This window comes from Engystomops pustulosus, chromosome 1, assembly GCF_040894005.1.
Source record: "Engystomops pustulosus chromosome 1, aEngPut4.maternal, whole genome shotgun sequence".
In the NCBI taxonomy this organism is placed as follows: Eukaryota; Metazoa; Chordata; class Amphibia; order Anura; family Leptodactylidae; genus Engystomops; species Engystomops pustulosus.
The window spans coordinates 231,367,156-231,373,132 of NC_092411.1; positions in this window are offsets into that span (position 1 = coordinate 231,367,156).

A 5,977-nucleotide genomic window follows, 5' to 3' on the forward strand; every position below is an offset into this window, starting at 1 on the left:
ACAAGGGTGGGGGTTCAAGTTAAACCAATCAAAAAAGATCAATAAAACAAATAATTTTACAAATGTTCAATAAATGTTATTAGTACATCACATAAAGAATCATTATTACAAAAATCGATAAGTAGCAAGATACAATGGAAACCCAATGTTAAAAACGATGTATTACCAACATGTTAGAAAAAGTATCAAAAGCAGACACAAAATAAACAGTATGGAAAAATGTAAAGGAAACTGGTTTGCTGCGACTAAGCACAAATGTAAATATGTAAAAGGAAAATCCAGGAAAACAACCAGAGTCTGATTACCATACCGTGGAGAGAGGAATACACCGTGTGGCCTCCCTCCCACGCGACTTGGATGTGCAAGCGCCAAGTGACTTCCTAAAGCTTCCTATTAAGTCAAATTCACTTAAAGGAAACCTACAACTTTAAAATGACCCTTCTGACCCACAAATACCTTAAGCTAGCTCAGGATGAGCTGATGCCGAACCATATTTTCAATTAAACCAGAAACCGCTGTATTTGTAGAAAAATGATTTTCTTGTGGTAGTAAAATCTGTCTTCGGCGCTTCTGTAAGCGTCATGCGGCGCGCACCCCGGACCCTGCTCCGCGGTCACGCTCTCGTCAGCGCCGCTCCCGTCACTAATTTTGCACTGCCCGAGAGCCGGTGACGTCACCGAGCTCTCGGGCACACTAGCGCATGCGCACCACCTCCTCCCGGCGCGTCGCGGCCGGATCCCATTGCGCATGCGTGAAGTCCCGAAGCCTCGCGATACTAGAAACTAAAATAATCTGCCTAAAATATTAATTAGTTTATCATCCAAACAGCTCCCTCTTGGGTTATATTAAATACAGCCCCCTCATTACATACATATCCCCTCACCTTCAATATATAGAGTTATAAGAAAGTTATATTCACCTCAGTCCTCACTCAGTCCCAGACAGGGCTCCCACTCTCTTGTCTTCATATGGCTCTTCTGTGCAGAGACGTTTCCTGCAGTGCACAGAGCAGCGCTTCGTAGTGACAGTACCAAGGCGCTGCCTTTCTGGTCCAGGTATCCCCGGTGCTGGTTTTAGCAGAGGTGCAACTGGAAGCTGCTGAGCTCCAATATTATACCTTTACCATTCTCGACTAATATTGACTAAAATGTATTATTTATTATAGCATGCATATGTGGGAGAAACACCTTTTGGATCAACTAAGGTTCCCGGGTCAGATGTAACTGCACCCTGTTCACCACTTCAAGTTATGTCCCTTGCCTGTAGAAAGAAATCCACAAGAACCATTGAAGAGCATCCTTGGGCATTCATCAATGACAAGCAACATATCACAGTTTCCTTTACTGAATCTTTTATTTTAAAAAAGTGATAAATATCACAGTTTAAGATGGAAAAAAACACGGCTCAATTATTGTAAAGCAGCAATTCTCCTCTTTACTGTCAGCAAAATGCCAAACCAGCTAGTAGCTGAACAGCTGAGGAAGGAGACACAGTGCGGTCGCCAAGGAAACTGTGCCTGACAACTTCAGACGCTTCAAGTATAGTTGTCAAACAGCCTGTTCCTAGAAACTAATCTTTGTGAAATCATTTAGGATTATTGCATCAGAGATAATTACCACTGAGATGGAAGAAGAATGGGCAGAGGTGGGCAGGAGGTTTGCCTGGACCTAACTGTCCTTGGTCCATTAAATCCAACCTTTAATAATTAAACAAATATTTTTTCCCCATAACCTGTGATATTTTTTCTCTCCAGAAAGGCATCCAGGCCTCTCGTGACCATGTACAAAGAATCCGCCATAACAGCCTCCTGCAGTACAGAATCCCAGTTTATGGCGTTGGTAGAACCTCCTCTCCTCTAGGCGTAGAGGATGCCCCCTTGTCCTGGTCACAGGCCTAGGTATAAAAAGTTCTTTGGAGAGATCCTTGTACTGTCCGTTCAGGTATCTGTACATTGTAATGAGGTCTCCCCTCAGTCGTCTTTTTTCTAAACTGAATAATCCCAAATTTTGTAATATGCCATTGCATACTAGTCCCCCCATTCCCCTAATAATCTTGGCCGCTGTTCTCTGCACCCTGTCCTTTTTATACACTGGTGCCCAAAACTGTACACAAAAATTCATGTGTGGTCTGACCAGTGATTTGTAAAAGGGAAAAACTATGTCCTCATCATGAGAATATATTCATATCTTGATACATCCCATAATTTAATTTGCTTTATTAGCAGCTGTATGGCTCTGGTCACTAAAATTAATTTTACCATCCACCAATACCCCCAAGTGCGTAACCATACATTAATCTACATTAAACCTCATCAGACATTTCTTCCACATCCATTCCATGTCGCCTCTGTAATGTTATACTACAGGCCTCAGTATTAATTACTTTACACAGCTTAGGATCATTTGCAAATATTGAAACTTGAGACTGTGTAAACCATCTATGAGGCCCCTAATGAAATACATTAAAAATAATTGGCCACAATACTGACCCCTGCGACTCTCCACTGGTAACATCAATCCAATCTGAAAATGTGCCATTAATGATGACCGTCTGTTTTATATCATTGAACCCATTGCTTAACCAAAGACATGCCACAGGTCTGTAGTTTTGCAGGATTGTTTTTTTTTTTGTTGAATCAATTTTATTGAACATAGCTAAATGAAAACTCACAATAAAGTAGAAAAATCTTACATTAATCGACATATAATTCACAACATATAGTAAATATATATCCAGGACAGCCACTCAACCCTCGGTGAGGTCCTAAAAGAGGGAAAATAATCTTTCCGGATGGAAAAGAGAGCAGGCACCACAACAAAAACTCAAAAGAGTGCGAAACAGTAAACCTCCTTATCCCTCCCTCTAGAGGTGCGTTACCCTCCACCTTACAAAATAGTACAAGACTTAGTTCCACAGATGGCTGGCAGGATTGTTTTTTGATCCTTTTATGTATATTTGCACCACATTTGCTATGCAACAGTCCTGTGGAATACAGTCATGGCCAAAAGTTTTGAGAATGACACAAATATTATATTTTCCTGTGATCTGTTGCCCTCTGGTTTTTATGTGTGTTTGTCAGATGTTTTATCACATACAGAAATACAAGTGCAATCATATTATGAGTAACAAAAGGTTTTATTGACAGAATGAGTTAATGCAGCAAATATTTAGAGATAACCATGGTTAACAGAAGAGAAACAATGATGCCAAGCACCAGCCTCCATTGAAAGTGTCCAGTGGTGTGATTCTTACTTAATCATAACACATTGATCTCGAGCCCTGTCCTCATCAACACCCACACCTGTGTATGGAGCAATAACTGAAACTATGTTAGCTGCTCCTTTTAAGGCAGGCCTGCAATGAAGTTGAAATGTGTTTTGGGGGAAAAAGTTAATTTTCTAGGCAAATATTCACTTTACAATTAATTGCTGTTAAGCTGATCACTCTTTATAACATTCTGGAGTATATGCAAATTCCCATTATAAATCCTGATGCAGTAGACTTTGTAAAAATTAACATTTGTATCATTCTCAAAACTTTTGGCCATGACTGTAGAAACTGACCAATTGTGACCTCAGCGGATCGGCAGGACCAGGGTGCCATGAACACGGAAGGGGCGGGCAAATATTAGCCTCTGACTCATTTGAATTTTTTTGTAAATTATATTTTATGATTATCCGGCCATTCCAGAACTTACAAAAAGCGAGGTCATCCCCTAGCCTCTTCCTGGGTGAAACTGTTGACCTTCAATACAGAATTTACATTATCCCTCATTATATCTTCCACCATGGGATTTTCCTGGGTAAAGACAGTTGAGAGAAGAAGACATTCAATAGATTGGCCCTTTCCTCATCTTCCTCCACCATGATCCCCAGGTTATTCATTGTTTTTACTCTCCGTTTTTAGTTTCTTGTCATTTATATACGTAAAAATAATTTGGGATTTATTTTTTTTACCTTGGCAATATTTCTTTCAGTCTCTATTTTAGCTGCCTTTGTCTATTTTTTAAAGAATTTATTTTTCCCTATAATCCTGTAACACCTCAACACTACCTTCTTGTTTTAGCAACTCAAACACCTTATCTTTCTCGCTTATTGCTCATCTTACATTACTAGTTTCCACATTGGATTTTTCTGGTTACTCTCATGCTTTTTCCTATATAGTATAAGTTTTTCACAGGACCTTTTTAGAATATGTATGAAAACGTCATTTTTTTTATTTGCTTTTGTTTTTGAGAACATTGGGGCACATTTACTTACCAGCTCCTATCGCGATCCCCGTTTCGGACTGTCCAACGAGGATGAAGTCCGGCACGATTCACCAAGATTGTGCGCCCGAGATCCTGCATGTGTCACTTCCCCGCTGAGGTCCGCTGGAGTTCCCCTTCTTCTTTCCGGTGTATGTGAGTGCATGTCTTGCGACACAATTTTACATGTTAAATCCCACGCATTGTCCGAATCTGTCGGATTGTCCGACCGCCCGGCCCTCGATTTGTGTCGCGTGAAAGCCTGCGCCGATGCACCAAAATACAATCGCATGTGACACAATCCCCGGCGCGAGCCCCAACAGAAATGGGGCCACAGGACCTTAGTAAATAAGCCCTATTGTCTCAGTTTATGCCATTAAAATCCTCCATTAAGTACTGAAAATGTGCCCATCTGAACTTTAGAGTGTTTATTGCCCCTCTACTTACCATCTAAGTAAAGCATAGTATAAAATCAAATATATCTCGGTCATTATTACCCAAGTTCTCCATAACCAGTAATTTTGATATTCTGTCAGGTCTATTGGTTAGGATAAGGTCCAGATGTGCCCCCATCTTGTGGGTTCCAGGAATAGTTGTGACAGGCAATTGTTTTTTATCGTTGACAAAAACATGCTTTCTTTAACCCCTTTAGGCCTATTTTGGCTTCAAGGACACAGCACCATTTTTCAAAATGTCACTATAAGTGGTTGTAACTTTAAAACGCTTTGACATATCAAGGATATTTTGAGATTTTGAGTTTTCTCGTGACATATTGTACTTCAAATTAGTTTAAAAAATTTGGATGATATCTTTTGTGTTAAGTTATGGAAAAAACGGAAATGTCAAACATTTCGAAAGATTCTCCATTTTCAGAGTTCTAAATTCTCTACTTTTGTATATACAGCTGACACCCACTGCTTCTGGTGCTGGTTCCGTTCGTGAGGCGGTACCAGAAACCCTGATCTTATGGTCTTAGTCCCTGAAAACATGCAAAATTGAAGAAATGTATATACATATATGACAGGTGAAATATATAAATGTATATGTCAGGATGGGAATATTTTTAAGCCTTTGAATAGAAGCCAGTTTTATATTAATTTAAAACGATGGTATAGATTTAATTTAATGGATACATTTAGAGAAAGAATCTTTCATACAAATATTGACGTGAAAAATTGACAAGCTTCTATAAAATTGAATTGGGGGTTCCATGGTGGATGAAAAGACGTAAAGACGGGTTAATAACTATGTTCCTGTCACTTTCTTACAGGTAACAAGTAACATTTCTGACCTTATACCATAAGGGGAGGAAAGCAAATCAGTCTGCTTCACCTGCTAATTCCCATTGCTGTCAGAGAAAGGTAATACATGAGAAAAGAGCAACTTGCTTTACTTTGCCAGTAGAATGGTTTCTTTTTCCCCAGTTACCATGGAAACACAGAAGTTGACAGCAGATAAAATTGTCTTTCCTTTAATAACGTTTAAATCAGTTAAACTTTTCTGATCTTTAACCTTTGTTTTTACATAATTAACAATATCAGAGACCCTAAGTTTATCTATACAACGTTCCTTCTATCCCTCACCTCCTACAATTGCATGTTAGCATTTACCTGTCATTTAACCCTTTGGTTCTTTATCAGATAGTGTAACTATTGCTTCTGGTTAATCTCAGGCTGTACAATATCCCCTATGAGTTGATGATTCAATATGCTTCACTATAATATTAGCTCA